This window comes from Notolepis coatsorum (genome assembly GCF_963971535.1).
Source record: "Notolepis coatsorum genome assembly, chromosome: 5".
Classification (NCBI taxonomy): Eukaryota; Metazoa; Chordata; class Actinopteri; order Aulopiformes; family Paralepididae; genus Notolepis; species Notolepis coatsorum.
In genome coordinates, this window is record NC_140169.1 from 87,194,029 (window position 1) to 87,215,784 (window position 21,756).

The window sequence follows — 21,756 nt, forward strand, 5'->3', positions numbered from 1 at the left end:
TTTTACCAGGTAGTCACTTGAGATCAAAGATCTCTTTTTCGAGCAAGACCTGGCCAAAATGGCAGCAAAAACAAAAAAAACAAACATACAAAAATACATAAAAGGCAAAGTGGGGCAAGGCAAGGGGATACATTTGAGCTGCAGCAAATCAGATTGAATGGGATTGGGGGGAGATTGGAGGGTAGGGTAAAAAGGTAGAAAGAGGATGGAAGGTGAGGCCCTTCCAACTACATCACCTCCCTAACACTACATCACCTCCCTAACGCTACATCACCTGCCTAACGCTACATCACCTGCCTAACACTACATCACCTCCCTAACACTACATCACCTCCCTAACTCGACATCATCTCCCTAACTCGACATCACCTCCCTAACACTACATCACCTCCCTAACTCGACATCACCTCCCTAACTCGACATCACCTCCCTAACGCTACATCACCTCCCTAACACTACATCACCTCCCTAACACTACATCACCTCCCTAACACTACATCACCTCCCTAACACTACATCACCTGCCTAATGCTACATCACCTCCCTAACACTACATCACCTCCCTAACCCTAACACTACATCACCTCCCTAACCCTACATCACCTGCCTAACGCTACATCACCTCCCTAACCTTACATCACCTCCCTAACACTAACACTACATCACCTCACTAACACTACATCACCTCCCTAACACTACATCACCTCCCTAACGCTACATCACCTGCCTAATGCTACATCACCTGCCTAACACTACATCACCTCACTAACACTACATCACCTCCCTAATGCTACATCACCTCCCTAACACTACATCACCTCCCTAACACTACATCACCTCCCTAACACTAACACTACATCACCTCCCTAACACTACATCACCTCCCTAACTCGACATCATCTCCCTAACTCGACATCACCTCCCTAACACTACATCACCTCCCTAACTCGACATCACCTCCCTAACTCGACATCACCTCCCTAACGCTACATCACCTCCCTAACACTACATCACCTCCCTAACACTACATCACCTCCCTAACACTACATCACCTCCCTAACACTACATCACCTGCCTAATGCTACATCACCTCCCTAACACTACATCACCTCCCTAACCCTAACACTACATCACCTCCCTAACCCTACATCACCTGCCTAACACTACATCACCTCTCTAACACTACATCACCTCCCTAACACTACATCACCTCCCTAACACTACATCACCTCCCTAACATTACATCACCTCCCTAACACTACATCACCTCCCTAACAAGTTTCAAGTTTCTTTAATAGTTGTCATACAGAAGTACAGAATACTTTCATACAAAATGCTTCTTACTGTTACGCTCCAGAGACTGTGCTAGACAAGATAGTATCAAATAACATAGTATAGCATGTAATTTAGAAGTAGAAAATGAGGTCACAGTGTTCAGTATAGACATATGTACAATGTTCGATGCAGAATAGACGTAACTGAGTTACCATATAATATACAATACTATGCAGTGTACTAATGTACAGTACTATATAGTGCAAAGCAGAAATGGGATGAGGTACAATTTAGGTACAATTTACAGTAAGGTGTACGAGTTGTAGTGCAATCCTTCATCAATAAATATAAAGTGTGGGGAGTGGGTGCTACAGTGTGTTTGTTTAAAGTGAGTGTGTAATATAAAGTGTGTGGAGTGGGTGCTACAGTGTGTTTGTTTAAAGTGAGTGTGTGCGTGTGGATGTGTGTGCTATGTGCGTTTGATGGTTGTTGTTGTGTAGTGTTCATTGTTCGTTTAGCAGCCTGATGGCCTGGGGATAGAAGCTTCTTCTGAGTCTTTCTGTGCTCGCCTTGAGACTCCGGTATCGCTTGCCTGACCGCAGCAGTTCAAAGAGGCAGTTGTTCGGGTGACTGGAGTCTTCTATGATTCTCTTAGCCTTGCCCCTGCAACGCTTGTTGTAAATGTTCTGGAGGGTGGGGAGCCCCCCTCCAATTGTGCGTTCGGCTGAACGTGTCACTCTTTGTAGTCTGCTTCGGTCTTGTGCAGTGCTATTCCCAAACCAGGAGGTGATGTTGCCAGTCAGGATGCTCTCTATTGTACATGAGTAGAAGTTCTTAAGGATCTTCTGACTGATTTGGAACTTCCTTAGGCGCCTGAGGAAGTAGAGGCGTTGTCGTGCCTTCTTCACAACACACACAACAATCCCAGATTATATGAATAATTAACCAAACAGACCCAATCTCGAATTAGGACCTGGAAAAATGCCAGCGATATCCTAAACAAAAGAAAAACAAAAGACAATCCACTTTCCTCAGTTCGCATTGGGAATTGGGATGCCATCTGCCATGTAACCAGTTTATGTGTGTGTGTGTGTGTGTGTGTGTGTGTGTGTGTGTGTGTGTGTGTGTGTGTGTGTGTGTGTGTGTGTGTGTGTGTGTGTGTGTGTGTGTGTGTGTGTGTGTGTGTAAGATTCATACCAACATTACACATACAAACACAACCCTGCTATAAACTAGACACAAATTCATTATCTATAATTAAATATACACACAGATAGATCTGTTGGATTGGTGTATTTAATTAAATCAAGTAAGGTGTCACAATACCATTATTTGATTATTGTGTGTACTTATTATGTTTTGCACCAAGACAAATATACTAGGATTTTGGATCTAGAGGAAAAAACATCTCACATTTTAAAACTGTGAATGAAGTGAACTATCTTCTGTGTGCGTGTGTGTGTGTGTGTGTGTGTGTGTGTGTGTGTGTGTGTGTGTGTGTGTGTGTGTGTGTGTGTGTGTGTGTGTGTGTGTGTGTGTGTGTGCGTGCGTGCGTGCGTGCGTGCGTGCGTGCGTGCGTGTGTGTGTGTGTGTGTGTGTGTGTGTGTCTGTACTTTATATCAGATACAAGTTATCTTCTTTTTGTGCCTCTCTCCTCTCATCTTCCTCTCTGTTCTTATATCATCTTCCTCTCTGTTCTTCCTCTCTGTACAGGCGCCTTCTTGTACGCTGTGACCTGCTGGGGCAGCGGACTGAGAGCAGGGGACACAAACAGGCTGCTGGATAAGCTAGTCAGGCCAGTAGTGTGGTTGGGGTGGAGCTGGACTCCCTAGCGAGGGTGGCGGAGAGGAGGAGCCTTGCTAAGCTCCAGGCCATCAGGGAAAACCCCTCCCACCCACTATACACAGACTTGGCTGACAGGAGGAGCATGTTCAGTGCTAGGCTCAAACTACCCAAATGCAGCACTGAACGGCACAGGAAGTCCTTCATTCCAACAGCCATCAGACTATACAATGCATCACTGTGCCTCACTGCATCACTGAGCACAGAGTGGCAGTTACCATCTTCCTGGACTTAGTTTGAAACAGCACTGTGCAATATTACACCTACTGTAGACCTCAGTATATTTTTACTGTATTTATTTACTGTATATTTTATTCCATTTTTATTCTATTTTACTCTACTCTTATCCTAGGCAACTTGATTTGATTCGTTTTATTATTCTAATTCGTGACCTGTTCTGTCTAAATGTTTAAACGTTGAACGATTTGCAGTGTCAAATTTCCCACGGGATAATAAAAGTATTTCTATTCTATTCTATTCTATTCTATTCTATTCTATTCTATATCATCTTCCTCTCTGTTCTTGTATCATCGTCCTCTCTGTTCTTATATCATCTTCCTCTCTGTTATAATATTGTAGCGACCCTGGGATTTGGGTCAGCCGAGCTGTCACTCTGCACTCTACCAACCTGGGGCTGGCAGGCGACGCTGTTGGTCGCGTGGGCCCGGGTTGGTAGAGGGGAGGGGGCAGGGGCTGACCTGGGAAAGGTATAAGAGGGTGTGGCACCTAGGCTGCGGCCTCTTGAGGCATGGGCATTTACAGTGATGAGTCCATGGTACCGAAGCATTACCTGATGTTTGAATAAAGAAGCAAAGTGAGAACTAATATATCTGCCTTGAGAGTCGTCAATAACAACAACAAAAGTGGGTTTGTTACAATATCATCTTCCTCTCTGTTCTTATATCTTCCTCTCTGTGTGAAGGGACAGGTACTTATTAAATGACCACACCAGTCACTGTGTCATTCTTTTTTCACAATCGTTCAAGTCAAGTCAAGTCAAGAGTTTTATTTGTCACGGCATACAAGTATACAATGAAATGCGGGTGGTCTTGCCCGCAATGATGTGCAATACAGTAGTACAACATATAATAGAATCCAATAAAACAACATTGTGCAATAAACAGGTAACATAGTAGGGCATATCGGTATTTGTACATAAGTTATTTACAGAGCATGGAGGACATGCTAGGTCCTTTGGTAGTGCAATACACTGTTACTGTTGCTATACTATTTTTAAAGTGACCTTTCCTTTGTGGCCATAAGTGTGGGCGTGTGCAGCATGAGTGTGTGCTTGCTCATGTTAAAGTGGCTGCTAGTGTGCGAGCGTGTACAGCGTGCGTGTCGTGTGTGTGCTCATGTGTGCTTGTGTGTGGAGAGTTCAGTGTTCTGTGGCACTCAGTGTTCAGTGTTCAAGGCTCTGACGGCCTGGGGGAAGAAGCTGAACCGAAGCCTCTCTGTCCTAGTAGCTGGGGTTCGCAGGCGTCTGCCTGACCTCAGCAACTGGAACAGGCTGTTGTTGGGGTGGTGAGGGTCTTTCATTATTCTGCAGGCTCTGGATTTGCACCTCTTGTTGTATAGAACCTGCAGGGGAGGTAGTGCAATACCCGTGGTACGCTCGGCTGAGCGCACCACTCTCTGTAGGGCCTTCTTGTCCTGTGCCGTGCTGTTTCCATACCAGGCAGTGATGTTTCCAGTCAAGATGCTCTCTACAGCTCCGGAGTAGAAGGACTGGAGTATCTTCCCAGATACTCTGAACTTCCTTAACTGTCTCAGGTGGTAGAGGCGCTGCTTCGCCTTTTTTACGACTGAGTCTATGTGTGTTGACCATGTCAGATCCTCTGAGATGTGGACCCCCAGGTACTTAACGCTGCTCACCCTGTCCACTGTAGCCCCGTTTATCCTCAGTGGTGTGTGTGTCTCCTGCTGTCCTCTCCTATAATCCACGATCAGCTCCTTGGTTTTACCAATGTTCAGGAGCAGGCTGTTGTCCTGGCACTAGCGTTCCAGTACCTCAACCTCCTCCCGGTAGGCCTTCTCGTCGTTGTCCGAGATCAGCCCCACCACCACTGTGTCGTCTGCAAACTTCACTATGGAGTTGGAGCTGAACTTGGCCACACAATCGTGTGTGTAGAGTGAGTACAGCAGGGGGCTCAGAACACAGCCCTGGGGGGACCCGATGCTCAGGGTGATGGTGTTGGAGGTCTGACCCCCCACCCAGACCGCCTGGGGCCTTTCACTCAGATAGTCCAGTACCCAGGCGCTCAGAGCGGAGCTCAGACCCAGCTCGATCAGCTTGTCCACCAGTCTGGTGGGGACTATGGTGTTGAACGCTGAGCTGTAGTCAATGAACAACAGTCTCACATAGCCCCCCTTCTGGCGGTCAAGGTGACAGAGGGTGCTGTGCAGTACTTGGGAGACCGCGTCGTCAGTGGACCTGTTTGTCCTGTATGCAAATTTCATAGGGTCCATATCACTGGGGAGGGAGGCACAAATGTGATCCTTGACCAGCCTCTCGAAACATTTCATGGCCACAGAGGTGAGTGCCACCGGTCTGTAGTCATTGAGACATGTTGGGGAGGGTTTCTTCGGTACAGGGATGATGGTAGACATCTTGAAGCAGGCAGGGACCACTGACTCCACCAGGGATTGATTAAATATGGCGGTGAACACAGGGGCTAGCTGGTTGGCACAGGACTTAAGTATGCATCCTGTTATACCATCTGGGCTAGCCGCTTTCCTGGTGTTCACCTGCATAAATGCTCTTCTCACACTGTGTTCCGACAACGAGAGAGCATCCCCGCCCCCCCGCGGTTGCCCCCCCCCCCCCCCCCTCCACAACAGCCGGCGCGCGAGTGACGTCACTAGCCGTTGAGCTAGCGGCGCCACTGTCTACAGTACACCAAACCGAGCGTAGAAAGAGTTGAAACGAGTGAAACGTTTGGTAGTTATTTTGTGCCTGTTCACCACATCCATAGGCGTCCATTGTAAGAATTCCACGCTAATGTAGCGTGATTCACTCAGGGTTGTGTGGTGTAGATTGAAAAGACACCGCTACAACAGTAGGGTCAGCTTACGTCCATTTTATTCTTCTCCTGTGAGCAAACAAAGAAAGACAATACACGGTGAGCAGCAACTCTCCTCCTCTTGTGTGCTCCACCTTGTCCTTCACTGATCCAGTCAGAAAGAGCTGAACAGAGAAGCGTGCAAACAGCAACCGACACATAAAGTGTACACCAACATAATATGCAATTATATCAGGAAGATATCTACATAATGATAGAAAGTTGTGCAATTATAAATTAAATAAAAAATAAACGGAAATACAAAACAACGCTACATACCTGTGATCAAACAAAGAAAGACAATACGGTGAGCAACAACTCTCCTCCTGCCAATTATCAACAAAACCATCCTAATTACTCTACAGTATTTGAGCTGTTTGACACAGGACAAAATAGTTGTCAAAACACATGAAAATTGCAGCACCAAAGCTAAACCAATAACACACAATAGCAATGCAGACATAGTAATACAACCAAAAATATCGGAGCAACGAAATGCGTCCCTTGTCCTTCACTCATCCAGTCAGAAAGAGCGTGAACTAGCTCAGTGAACGACTTTCACCCAAAACAGGTGAATCCATTATTTACATTAATTTATATACACTAAATACCAAACCAAAAAGATGATCTATAACCACTAAACACAATGTAATAACGAAGGAAGATTTTGTTTGGCAAATCAATAACTCAACACTTGGAAATTAATATAAAACCAGGAACTTAGCAACAACAACATAAAAGTCGAACTTGCCCACTTTGCTCCTTCAAAATAAAAGTGTATCTGCCTTAACTACTAATTTAGATGAAAATAAAGGTTTCTGGTTATAATCTAGCATAATAACAACACTTTTGTTCTCCTCTGAAAAGTTGCTCTATGCATGTTCACATATACTTAAAGCCTATGGCAGTGGTGAATCAGCAGAAAATAACTACAAATGTTTCACTAACATAAAATGTTATTATAGATGTCACCTTCACCCTGGCTGATCACAGTGCTCGATGTCCATGCGGCACAACGGTGGTTAGTGCTTTGAATTGCATTCTGACTGTTAGTTGGTTTAGAAATTAGTGAGGTCCTCATGCCTGGTTACAGCCATGTAGCCTACACTGTGATTCAACACTATACACTGTGATTTAACAAATCTATACTGTACACTGTGATTCAACACGATAGCCTACACTGTGATTCAACACTATACACTGTGATTTAACAAATCTATACTATACACTGTGATTCAACACAATACACTGTGATTTAACAAATCTATACTTTACACTGTGATTCAACACTATAGCCTACACTGTGATTTAACATTATGCACTGTGATTTAACAAATATATACTGTGATTTAACACTATAATCTGTGATTTAACACTATATTTAACACTATATACCCATTCCATCCTCCTCAACCGCCTATCCAACAACCTCGGAATCACTGGCTCAGCACTCTCCTGGTTCCAATCCTACCTCACCACCCGGACACAGTTTATCACCATCACCATCGTACAGAGCCAAGGCGTCCCCCAAGGCTCTGTACTTGGCCCAATTCTGTTCACCATTTACATGCTCCCCCTCGGTCAGATCATCCGCCGCCATGGCCTCAGCTTCCACTCCTATGCTGACGACACACAACTCTACCTATCCACCAACCCATCCACCCAAGATTGGATGTCATCTAATCTTCTCAAACTCAACAACAATAAAACTGAGCTCATGGTTGTGGCACCCAAGGCCCTGCTCCGGAAGGTTGGGGATCTCACCCTCAACATAGACGGCTGCTCCATCTGCCCATCCCCAAAGGTCCGCAACCTGGGCGTTATCCTGGACTCCACCCTTTCCTACCAAGCCCATGTCAGTTCCGTCACCAAATCCGCCTTCTTCCACCTCAGAAACATATCCAGACTCCGACCATCACTTTCCGACTCTACAGCTGAGACCCTCATCCATGCCTTTGTAACCTCCCGCCTGGACTACTGCAATGGGGTCCTGTCCGGGGTCCCAAACAAAACCCTGGACAGGCTCCAGTATGTTCAAAATTCAGCTGCCAGGGTTCTAACCCGCACCAAACCCTGGCAGCACATCACCCCCACCCTCATCCACCTCCACTGGCTCCCCATCAAATCCCGCATCACCTACAAAACCCTCCTGCTCACCTACAAATCCCTTCACGCTCTGGCACCTCAGTACCTCACTGACCTCCTCCACCCCTACACTCAGTCACGGTCCCTACAATCCACGGACACTGGTCAGCTCTCCATCCCCCGAACCAGACTGCGCACCTTCGGGGACAGAGCTTTCAGTGTGGCAGCTCCCACCCTCTGGAACTCCCTCCCCGCAGAACTCTGCACCGCCCCAACTCTGGACTCATTCAAAAAACTGCTCAAAACCCACCTCTTCAACTTGGCCTTTAAACCCTAATCTCTCACTTTATATGTATATGTATATGTTGTGTCTGTCCACTGTCTGTTACTTTGTTATTCCCCCCCCCCCCTATGTAAAGCGACATTGGGTCTCTTGAAAGGCGCTATATAAAATTAAGTTATTATTATAATTATAATTATTATTATTATTATTATTATTATTATTATTATTATTATTATTACACTGTGATTTAACACTATAATCTGTGATTTAACACTGCACTCTGTAATTTAACACTACAATCTGTGATTTAACACTATACTCTGTGATTTAACACTATACTCTGTGATTTAACACTACAATCTGTGATTTAACACTATACTCTGTGATTTAACACTATACTCTGTGATTTAACACTACAATCTGTGATTTAACACTATACTCTGTGATTTAACACTATACTCTGTGATTTAACACTACAATCTGTGATTTAACACTGCACTCTGTAATTTAACACTATACTCTGTGATTTAACACTATAATCTGTGATTTAACACAACAATCTGTGATTTAACACTACAATCTGTGATGTAACACTATACTCTGTGATTTAACACTATACTCTGTGATTTAACACTACAATCTGTGATTTAACACTATACTCTGTGATTTAACACTATACTCTGTGATTTAACACTACAATCTGTGATTTAACACGGCACTCTGTAATTTAACACTATACTCTGTGATTTAACACTACAATCTGTGATTTAACACTACAATCTGTGATTTAACACTATAATCTGTGATTTAACACTACAATCTGTGATTTAACACTATACTCTGTGATTTATCACTGCTGAATTGCGAGATGGTGCTATTATATATATATTATATGGCCGCTGTGTCTTGTGCTTTTCAGCGACCTAGCAGCCTTTTGCTTATTTTATAGTTTTTTTGTATTGTTTTTACCTCTACATTTACATTTACAAAGTAGCCTGCTATGTGACAGAGACTGAACATAATAGATTCAGCGATCAGATCACTTACTCAGAGTTGGTGTTTCTCCATGAAGACCTGGTTCATCTGATGTCTGTATGTTTTAATGCTGCTGTCTTGGCCAGGTCTCTCTTGCAAGATATTCTTAATATGATGAGACTTTTTATCTTATATATATATTAGTGCTGTCAATAGATAAAAAAAAAAAGTAACTAATTAATCTCACAATTTTCTGTAATTAATCTAGATTAAAAATAGCATTTTTCTACTTAAGACCGAAGCTTGTAACAGATATTTACTTGAGTAAAATCATGGAATTAATGTAAAATCAACACAAAGAAAGTATATTTCGATTCAAAGACTATTTTAATAGCTTTCTTTGAATACAGTTTCTCTCCTGTGAAATACAAATGGTCAACAAAACCATCAACATTGACTCAGCTAGGCCTGTTTCTTATATCCGCGGCGCTAAAATTGAAGATTTTTTACTCCATAGATTAATCTAGATTAATTTATTTTAATGCTTAAAATAATTTAAATTAATCTCCAAAGTTAAAGCTTTAATTTTGACAGCCCTAATATATATATATATATTATTATTATTAAAATGTAATCAGGAGGTCTGGTGTATTCTGGGTGGAATGCCTCTTTAAGTGAAGTACCAACTGAGTAGAGGAGAGATATGAAAGAGAGCTCTGCTGGTCGGGTCACAGAGGAAGCAGGAAGAAGGCCGGAGACAAATGGATAGAATGAAGTCACTATCATCCTGCGAAGTGGCTGAGAGCCCTGATGTCGGACAGGCGGCATGATGGGTAATCAATAACGCTTCATTATTGATGAGGATCCTGCTTCATCTGCAGGAAGTTAGATCCCGTTAACAGCTCATGTTACCTTCACACACACATATTCATCACACGCACACGCACGCACGCACACACGCACGCACGCACGCGCACACACACACACACACACACACACACACACACACACACAGGGACACACACACACGCACATCACATGCACACTCATATACACACACATGCACGCAGACTCATATACACACACTCATACAGTATGCACACACACAGACACATTATCTCAGACACGAGGGAGCGTAGCAGGGTGTGTTTGGCTGACATTGAGCAGTGACCTTTATGAAAGAGAACACAGGAAACGTCCAGGCCCCGCTGAGCTGGACGGATAAGACTGTAACGTGATCCCTCCACCGAGTCCATTCATACTGTAACTGTGACACACCTCTGACTCTCTCCATGACTTCATCACAAGGTCGTCTTCATCGCCTCACAAGGAGAACACTGTTGTACAGCCAGGCATATGTAGCAGGGTGGATTATCCCTGCTTCGTGGGAACTGTGGTGTGCGGTCAATAGGTAGCGAGACACAGTAGCACTCTGGCCAGCTGCAACTCCGTCTTTGGGGTCCGGAGCGTCAACTGGAGGCTGGCAGTGGGGATGTATGAGGCCCAGGATTTACAAACCTGGTCCGGTACTCTGGTCTTCCTCCCTCTCTCTGGAGCAGTCAGCAGTACTCCCCAACACACCCTCACCCTCCACGATTGTCTCTTTTGCCCTCCCACACCTAATGACCGGATGGTAGAGAAATAACTTGGTTCCCCCCGCAAGCAGTACCCTCCCTTAGTGACACCAGAAACCTTACAATATAAATGGAAGGTAGAATAGGAAGGGGTTAAGGTTAAATATATTACCCGCATCAAAGGGTTAAGGTTAGGGTTAGGAATAATAAAAGACACGCACACAGTGCTCCCGTTCTGGATGAATGTATTGTAACTCAGCCTAGTTACAACAATGCTACGTCTGGTGATTACTGCACCATGGGTATCCATACAATAATTACACTGGCATGAATCAATGGCATGAATCAATGACATGAATCAATTATCGTATTACACCCAGGCACCAAGTGCTCTCAGGTACCCAGACTAAACGCTGCCCACGTCTGGGCGGAACACAGTATTTACCTTCTCTAAGGAATTACACTCATACTGTCCCCGGTTGAGAATATGGGGAAGGAAGGGGGAGCATAGGGAAGAGAATAAAGGGATTCACTGAACGGGAATTATTTATGAAATACACGCCTTATCCCGCTCAAAGAAAAGGAATGAAATAAAAGAGTGAGCCCACAAAATACCTATAAAGTCCTATCTTAATGCCGGCATATATTGTTCGGGGTACCCCTATGAACTGGTAGTAGCAACGTTACTTTCGCCCGCGGGCTGCACCACACTGTGTACTGTATATGGAATCGGGAGCATCAATGCTCATTTGTACTCATCCGAAATGGCCGCCTCGCCACTCCACTGTTGTCCGGGAGGCAAGATGGCGTCGAACGCTCTCGCGAGGATGTCAGCAGGCGGAGCTAGGCAGAGAGGCAGCGCCAGCTGAGAGCATGTACTGAGTGATGGCGACCCCTGTTGGATGGGCGGAACTCCCGTCGGCCGCAGGCAGCCTGGTGCAGTTCTGAGTGAAGTCCTCCGGGGCAGGCTGAATGCAGGCAGCCGGTCGCAGGTCTGGTCGAAGTCAGCCGGAGCAGACTGGTTGTTGGCCCACGTTCGTCCTGGGGCGCGCGCTCTATACCGCACACTGTAGCTACTATAACTCGGTACTTAAAGACTTGGATAATTGTTTAACCGCACGTTACCTATACCGCACACTGTAACTGCTATAACTCGATTGCTAGTGCCTGGCTCTGCACTCATTGTTCATATAATACCGCTGGTACTGCTAGGATATCGTGTCCACTAGCCAGTACTCGTTATCACCCGTTGTCCTCTTACGGGGCCCCCTGGCATAACGTCAGCAACAGGGCTATCCAGAGCCCCGTTAGCTGCGACTACTCGTTGTCAAGTTCACTGCCGAAGAGAGCGACTTCCGCTGGACTCCTCCCTTTATCATCTCCCAGCTCTCTCCGCCACTCTCTGCCTGCTACTGCCCCCTGCAGGTCCCGCCTGCCAGTCACAAGGGGAGACGCATTGTAGAATATGAATCAGTACTGTCATTTATAATCCGTATTCCAATGCTCTTCGGGAGGGGATGTTTGTGTCATTGCTCGTGTGAATCAATGACACTAGTTAGAATGTCTTTGTGTACAAAAAGGGATATAAACACAGTCAGCAGTTCTGAATAATATACCATATTTTCCAGACTGCTACATTTCCCCCCACTTTGAACTTGCTAAGTCCTCTGCAAGTTAACAACAAAACACACGCATGCATGACAACGGTCCTGAGACCAACAGTTTCACACATCGGTTGACAATTACACATTATGCCAACAGTTTTACACACTCCTTCAGGAGTTGGACACACTGTTCCGCGAACACGCTCTTGAGCACATAGTCCTGACGATACCGAGCGGGTAGCCGACCTCTGGTGCTCCTCTGGGGCCGAGCGGGCTCCACTCTGGGGGGTTCCACCTCCCCCGCCTCCGACTCCGTGTCGGATTCTTCAGTGTCCGTCGACGGGTCATGGACCACGGCCTCGCCCTCCGGGGCCATCGGTGGACCGCCCGCGGCCTCCTCTGCAACTCCGTCTCCGCCTTCCTCCCCCTCTCCTCCCGACGGGGTCGACTCCACGTCGGACCCAGCGTTCGCTGCCTCTTCCGGGGCGTCCCGCACGGGCCTGGGGTGGTTACACGCCCTAGGATGTGGTTCTCGGCGGCACCCGAAAGCATCTCCACTGTCTGACTCGGACAAGCTCCGCAGCGCCACAGGAGTCTGTCGAGGGGCCCTCACCCTTGCTTCTGGGTCGGAGGCTAGAAACGGACAGGTCTTGAGCTGGTCTCGATGCACGGTCCTCTCAGGGCCCCCTGCTTCGGGCCTGACCGTGAACACGGGCGTCCCTTCGTGGCTCTGCTTAACCACCACATATGACGTAGGCTCCCACTTGTCTTGTATCTTATTACGGCCCCGGATTCGGTGGTCGCGTATCAGGACCCGGTCTCCGGCCCGCAGGAGTGCACCTCTGCTCTTCCTGTCGTAAATCCTCTTGCGTCGATGGGACGCCTGCTTCGCCGTGGCCTCAGCGGCCTCCGCGGCGGCCTTTAGTCGCTCATGGTGACTCTGCACCCACTCGTCTAGGTCCGCCGCCCCCTCCTCAATGACGTCTCTGCCCCCCAGGACATCCCGGGGCATCCTAGCGTCCCTCCCGAAGAGCAGGTAGAAGGGGGAGTACCCCGTGGAGGAGTGCACATGGCAATTGTATGTGAGTACCAACTCGGGTAGGTGCTCTTTCCAGTCTCGCTTCTTCTCGGCGGGCAGACTCCGCAGCATGTCGTGCATCGTCCGATTGAACCTCTCGCATTGCCCATTCCCCTGGGGATGGTACGGCGTGGTGCGGCTCTTGGAGATTCCGTACAGTCGGCAGAGTTCCTTGATGACGCTCGACTCGAAATTACGCCCTTGGTCGGCATGGAGTCGGGCAGGGCAACCATAGTACACGAACCAATGCTTGATGATGGCGGCGGCGGTGGTCTTCGCCGTCTGATCTTTGGTCGGTACGGCAATAGTGAATCTGGTGAACATGTCGGTCAGCACCAGTACGTTCTCATAGCCACCCACTGATCTCTCCAACACGGTAAAGTCCATAGCAAGGACCTCCATGGGGGCTGTCACGTTGGTGCAGGACATCAGGGCCTGAGCTTTAGGAAACACGTCCCGGGCTAATGCGCATCGCTTGCATTGCTGCACCCATTTCTTCACCTCTTCTGCCATCCCGATCCAGTAATAACTTCGCCTCATCAGGTCCACTGTCCCTTGCCCTCCGTAGTGTCCTCCATCTTCATGTTGGGTCTCGTAGATCCTCCGTCGCAGGGCCGTGGGCACCACCAGCTGCAGAACCTCCTCCCCGTCCCGGGGGTCACTGACTCGTCGAAACAGTACTTGTTGGTGCAGACGGAACCGCTCCCACTGCCCGTATAACTTGCGGAGTCTCGGGTCTCCCTCCTTTAACTGTACATTGGTGGGGGGAACTCCCCGGGTCACTGCCCGCCACACCGGGCCCAACTCGGGATCGTCCGCCTGTAGCTGCCGCATTTCCGCCCAGTCATACCCGCTGTTCCCTTTCTGTGTTGCTATCCGACAAGCACTGGCGCTCGGGACTTCCCATGTCTCGGTCGGTCTCTCGGGGCCTAGCAGGGCCCGTACCTCTTCCGCTGGGACCAGGACGTAGCCATCGCGGGCGACTGAGGCGGGGGCGCACAAGGAGGCGGTCCGTTCCGGTAGACCCTAACGGGTGTGAGTGCCGGTCGCGGGTCACTTAGACCCTTTGAACCTCCCTTACGGGCGCAGTTCCAGGCTGGGTCCCTTTCCACCCCTAGGCTTTACCGTCCAGACTCCTCTGGACCGACAAGCCTTAGCTTTCTGCTTCCCGGCATTTTCTTTTCAAAAACACCGATCACAGAAACACTACTCGCTTACTAACTCATTCGGTTTCAGCTTATAGTGGCCTGACTGTACATTGAGCCGAACGCGGCGGCCATCACCATGGTCTTACTGCCATATGCGATCCGACCGGCAGGTGACCCAGTCGATAGCGATCCTAGACCCCGTAGTGATTGTTGGCCACCCAGGTAAGAACCGACGGTCTGATCCCCACCCCACTTTGCTTTGGGTATGGAAACTTTGACCGTTTTCACCCACCTTGCCTGTTCACAGAGGTGCCCGTGCATGTCTCTGCTAGGTGTGGACTGTCATCCACGTACCACGTGTTGCCCCCACACTTGCGTGTGCGACACACACGCCGACTAGACGGTACCACGGTGGTATGTTGATTCATACCTCATCAGACACGGGGGCCCTTCAGTCTCTCCCCAGCACTATATTTCCTATTTTAACGTGCCCTCGGGACTTCGCAGTCCCACCGCCGCCTGTTAACCACTAGAGGTTCGGGGCGCCTACCCCCTCCCTAATGGTTAGGAAGTCTTTTTCGGTATCTTCTACCTCAGGTTCGGCATGCGAGACAGGGCGTCTGCGTTCTGGTTGAGTCGACCAGACGCTGCTCCACTGCTCCCAGGTTGGCCGTACCTAGGTGTTTCAGTGGGTTATGGTCGGTGATCACGGTGAACTGGGCGTACATCAAGAGGTCTCGGAACTTCTCAGTGACTGCCCACTTCAGGGCGAGGAGTTCCAGCTTGAACGCGCTATAGTTCTGGTCATTCCTTTCGGACCCCCGTAGACCTCGGCTCGCAAAGGCGATGACTCGCTCCACGCCCTCTTGCTTCTGGCTTAGTACTGCTCCCAGTCCCAAATAGCTCCCGTCGGTGGTCACTATGAAGGGGAGTTGGAGATCGGGGTAGGCCAGCACCGGAGGCGTCAAGAGGCACTCTCGCAGATGATCGAAGGCCGTCTGACATTGCAGAGTCCACTTGAAGGCCTCGGGCCGGCCTTTAGCGAACCCCTTCTTTTCTTTTCCCATCAGGGCATGCAGGGGCTGGGCCACTTGGGCGAAGCGGGGCACGAACCGCCGATAATAGGACAGGAACCCGATAACCTGCCTCACCTCCTTCGCAGAGCGTGGCGCTGGCCAGTCCTCCAACGCCTTCACCTTGTCGGTGTCGACCTGTACGCCGGCCGCGGAGACAATGTGCCCCAGGAATTTGACCTCGGTCTTCAGAAGGAAGCACTTTCGGGGCTTGAGTTTGAGCCCATGTTCCCGCAGTCGTCCAAACACCAGGTCTAACTTCTGGCAATGGCTCTCGAAGTCCCGGGCGAACACCAAGACGTCGTCCAAGTAGACGAGTAGGACGTCGAGGTAGGGGGTAGGCATCTCGGTGCGTCACATTATTGAGGCGGCGGTAGTCACAGCAGAACCGCACAGAGCCGTCTTTCTTTATGACGATCACGGCCGGTGACGCCCACGGGCTGCAGCTCTCTACTAGCACCCCCTGGTCCACCAGGTCTTGTACGTGCCGCTTCACCTCCTGAAACACGTGAGGCGGTATTCGGCGATGCCGTTGCTTGACCGGGGACGCGTTGCCGGTGGGGACGTAGTGAGTGACCGTGGTAGTGTAACCGTAGTCTCCGTCGTCCACGGAGAACACCGCCTTGTGTTTCTCCAGCACTTGATTTAGTCGGCTCACTTGGGCCGGCGTGAGATCTTGCAGATTCGCCTGCACGGGCACGGCCAGTCCTCGGACTCTCCCGTACAGCTCTACTTCGGGTGGGCTGTCTCGAGCCTCAATCGCCGTCACTCGGACGCCTCCGTCTACTTCCTCCACGGTCACCCTCTCCTTAGGTCGCACTTGACGGGGGCAGTGGAGCTCCGCCAGCCTGGACCTGGGTCTGAGCACCATCTCAACATTGGTCGGGTTCAACACCCGCACCGGCACTCTTCCCTGTCGAGCGTAGGTCACCACGTTTGCCACCAGCATTCCGGGGGGGCAGGTTCGCACTTGGCGTGTTCTCTAGCATCACGGGGCGTCGCATCCCCACCGTCGTCTCGCAGCGGCCTGAGACGATCACTTCGCTGTGTGGGGGAATAACCACCGGCTCTCGGCCGGCCACTTTGACGTATCCCATACTTCCCGGGGTGGCACACTCTCTGGCCTCTTGGGCCATGGCGGTGACGATACGGCGGATGGCGATGCTCCTAGCGTCGACCCGTCTTCGGCTCGCCAGGCGCATCCCCTTGATTCCTCGGAACAGGCCGTCTACCCCACCGAACACCTTCATGCCCAGAAGTCCCTGGACGGCGTCTTCTGGTGCCATTCGGGCGGGGTCGTCCTTGAGGATGAATATACATTTCCCCGCAAACGTCATCTCTAGGCACTGCACTTCGGCGTACAGACACCCCACCACTGGGATCTCCAACCCGTTGGCGGCGATGAGGGTGATCCAGTTGGAGGGGGTCAACCTCGACCGCGGGAAGTGTCTTCTGAAGTGACTCTCGTTCATGGTAGTGACTTCGGCGCCTGTATCGAAGAGGCAGCGGGTCTCGACCCCGTCGATCTGGACGTCTAGGGTGAGGCACTCCCCGTGCACGTCCTGCATCCCCCTGCCTTCTGTAGCCGAGTCGGTGACTCCGGCTGTGACGGCGTCCACTGTTTTTCATGACCCAGGTCGGTATCCTGTCGGGCCCGGAGCTTCGGGGGCGGGGTTAGTGGCTATGCCTGGCCCGCGGGCTGAGCGGGGACACTCCCTGCTGATGTGGCCCGGCTGATTGCAGGCATAGCAGATCAGCCTGCCCTCTTCATCTCGGCGGGGTGGTTCCCGTGTGGCGGCGGTCGCGTCGTCCCGGCGGCGCCGCCCAGTGGCACCTCTCCGGGGTGCGTCACGTTCCTGTTGGAAGGCCCGGAATAGTTGCTCTTGGCGCGCACCTAGCTGTTCCTGTCCGGCCTTGAGCTGCTGAATAGCTTCTTGCAGTGCGTCGACATTCGGTGGGGCCTCTCGTCTCTCTGCGGCTGCGGCGTGTACTAAGCCCCGGGAGGAGCTCTTGTCGGAGGGGAGGACCAGCTCGTCCTCCGACCAATCGATCGCCGCCTTCAGGACTTGAGGGAACGGTCGCGTCCCGTCCTCTCTCATGTACTTCCGCATTTCTCTCCTCAGGGCCTCGTCTCTGAGGCCGACTACAAACCGTTCTTGTAGCAGGGCAGCGGCGTCAGCAACCTGCGTAGGCGCCCGACGTCGTAGGCGACGGATCCTCTCTTGCAGGTCATAGGCGAATTGGCGTACGGTCTCGCCGGCGGCCTGTCTTCGGTCGAAGAACTCCCCCAGTCGAACGCTGACCGGGACCTTGTCCCCATAGGTTTCTTCGAGGAGTGCGAACAAGCCTTACGGGGCTGGGATGGTTCCCTCTGTCCGGAAGCGTACCATCTGCTTCGCTTCGCCTTTGAGGTGAAGCTGTACGACCTCCGCTTGTTCTTCCGCGGGCACTCGACTGGCACGGAGATGGGTCTTCATGGCCTGGATCCAGTCTTCCACAGGCAGTTCCTCTCTCTCCTTTTCACCCCTGAATTCGCTGCACTTCCGCTCTCGTTGGACGTACACCACCGGGAGGGGCGCTGGAGGGAGCTGGAGGATCATGGCTTGCGCCGCTGCAAGCGACTCCTGGCGCCGGGCCCTTTCCAATTGTTCGTGTTGGTGATCCAGGATGCCCGCCTGGTCTTGGAGTTGACCCTTTAGGGACTCCACTTCGGCGGTCAAGGTCCGCACCGTCTCGGCTTCCCTCTCTTCCTCTTTGGGCGGGGCCGGCGAGTCATCTCTTTGCTGCACCCGGGACGGCCCGGCTTTGACCTCCGGCTTCGGGGCGTCGTTGTCCGACATCTCAGGCCTCTGGGTCGTCACTTACAAGGGAGTGGAGTAGGATGTTGATCCTGTTCGTGACGCCAAATGTAGCAGGGTGGATTATCCCTGCTTCGTGGGAACTGTGGTGTGCGGTCAATAGGTAGCGAGACACAGTAGCACTCTGGCCAGCTGCACCTCCGTCTTTGGGGTCCAGAGCGTCAACTGGAGGCTGGCAGTGGGGATGTATGAGGCCCAGGATTTACAAACCTGGTCCGGTACTCTGGTCTTCCTCCCTCTCTCTGGAGCAGTCAGCAGTACTCCCCAACACACCCTCACCCTCCACGATTGTCTCTTTTGCCCTCCCACACCTAATGACCGGATGGTAGAGAAATAACTTGGTTCCCCCCGCAAGCAGTACCCTCCCTTAGTGACACCAGAAACCTTACAATATAAATGGAAGGTAGAATAGGAAGGGGTTAAGGTTAAATATATTACCCGCATCAAAGGGTTAAGGTTAGGGTTAGGAATAATAAAAGACATGCACACAGTGCTCCCGTTCTGGATGAATGTATTGTAACTCAGCCTAGTTACAACAATGCTACGTCTGGTGATTACTGCACCATGGGTATCCATACAATAATTACACTGGCATGAATCAATGGCATGAATCAATGGCATGAATCAATTATCGTATTACACCCAGGCACCAAGTGCTCTCAGGTACCCAGACTAAACGCTGCCCACGTCTGGGCTGAACACAGTATTTACCTTCTCTAAGGAATTACACTCATACTGTCCCCGGTTGAGAATATGGGGAAGGAAGGGGGAGCATAGGGAAGAGAATAAAGGGATTCACTGAACGGGAATTATTTATGAAATACACGCCTTATCCCGCTCAAAGAAAAGGAATGAAATAAAAGAGTGAGCCCACAAAATACCTATAAAGTCCTATCTTAATGCCGGCATATATTGTTCGGGGTACCCCTATGAACTGGTAGTAGCAACGTTACTTTCGCCCGCGGGCTGCACCACACTGTGTACTGTATATGGAATCGGGAGCATCAATGCTCATTTGTACTCATCCGAAATGGCCGCCTCGCCACTCCACTGTTGTCCGGGAGGCAAGATGGCGTCAAACGCTCTCGCGAGGATGTCAGCAGGCGGAGCTAGGCAGAGAGGCAGCGCCGGCTGAGAGCATGTACTGAGTGATGGCGACCCCTGTTGGATGGGCGGAACTCCCGTCGGCTGCAGTCCTCCGGGGCAGGCTGAACGCAGGCAGCCGGTCGCAGGTCTGGTCGAAGTCAGCCGGAGCAGACTGGTTGTTGGCCCACGTTCGTCCTGGGGCGCACGCTCTATACCGCACACTGTAGCTACTATAACTCGGTACTTAAAGACTTGGATAATTGTTTAACCGCACGTTACCTATACCGCACACTGTAACTGCTATAACTCGATTGCTAGTGCCTGGCTCTGCACTCATTGTTCATATAATACCGCTGGTACTGCTAGGATATCGTGTCCACTAGCCAGTACTCTTTATCACCCGTTGTCCTCTTACGGGGCCCCCTGGCATAACGTCAGCAACAGGGCTATCCAGAGCCCCGTTAGCTGCGACTACTCTTTGTCAAGTTCACTGCCGAAGAGAGCGACTTCCGCTGGACTCCTCCCTTTATCATCTCCCAGCTCTCTCCGCCACTCTCTGCCTGCTACTGCCCCCTGCAGGTCCCGCCTGCCAGTCACAAGGGGAGACGCATTGTAGAATATGAATCAGTACTGTCATTTATAATCTGTATTCCAATGCTCTTCGGGAGGGGACGTTTGTGTCATTGCTCGTGTGAATCAATGACACTAGTTAGAATGTCTTTGTGTACAAAAAGGGATATAAACACAGTCAGCAGTTCTGAATAATATACCATATTTTCCAGACTGCTACACATACAAACAGTAGAAACAATAGAATAGCTGCATTTACATTTTACATTTGGTCATTTGGCTGACGCTTTTATCCAAAGTTCTGTACAACAGGCCAGCAGGAAGGGTATACCCTTGTAACAATGTTCCAATGAAGTTCGTTCCAACATTGTGGAGCAAGGACCGAGAATAGCCGGCTTCTTCTCTTTGATGACCCTCCCGGAGCTCGGATAGGAGTGGGTCTGAGGCGGCCAGAAGATGCAGAGCGGAGGGGTCTTGAGGGTGTGTAGTTAGAGACCATAGACCAGAGGTAGGCGGGAGCCGTTCCCTTCGCTGCATGATATCACGTCAGGTCAAGGACCTTGAAGCTAATTTGCGCGGCGATGGGAAGCCAGTGCAGTCGGGTAACATGGGCTAACTTTGGTAGGTTGGAGATCAGGTGGGCCGCTGCATTCTGGATGAGTTGAAGAGGCTTGGTGGCGGTAGTCGGTAGACCAGTGTGGTATAATATAATGTTCTCATGTAAAGATATTCCCCACCCCTTTTTCCCCAATCCTGTGCCCCTCTCCATTTGACCTATCAAATGGGACCACATCTCCCCCTTGTTAACTATATAAGTCTCCTCCCGAGATCAATCCAGGGCTTTTCACCTGGGTCATTTCAGCTGATCACCTGGGGCGAAGCCCTCAGCCATTCTCTCTATAATTCTATCTGTTTGGTTAATAAACCTTGTTATTATCCAAACCTCGGTTGACTGAGAACATTCTTCTTCAGGATATCCACAAATATCCCACACCAGCCAGCACTCCATTTCCAGTAGTCCAGGGCAGTCGCGGACTGGGACCATAATTCCTACCGGGAATTTGACTCAGGCAGGCCAGGCCAGGCCAGGCCAGGCCCATACCCATACCTCCAAATCATCCATCAGACTTATAGCTGTTCTATTTCACGGTCAGGTTCCAACAAACTGTCTTCTTTAACTCCCAGCAGTACATCCAATAAAGTGATCAAGTGATCAACATCCGGAGTTTTCACGTCAATTTCA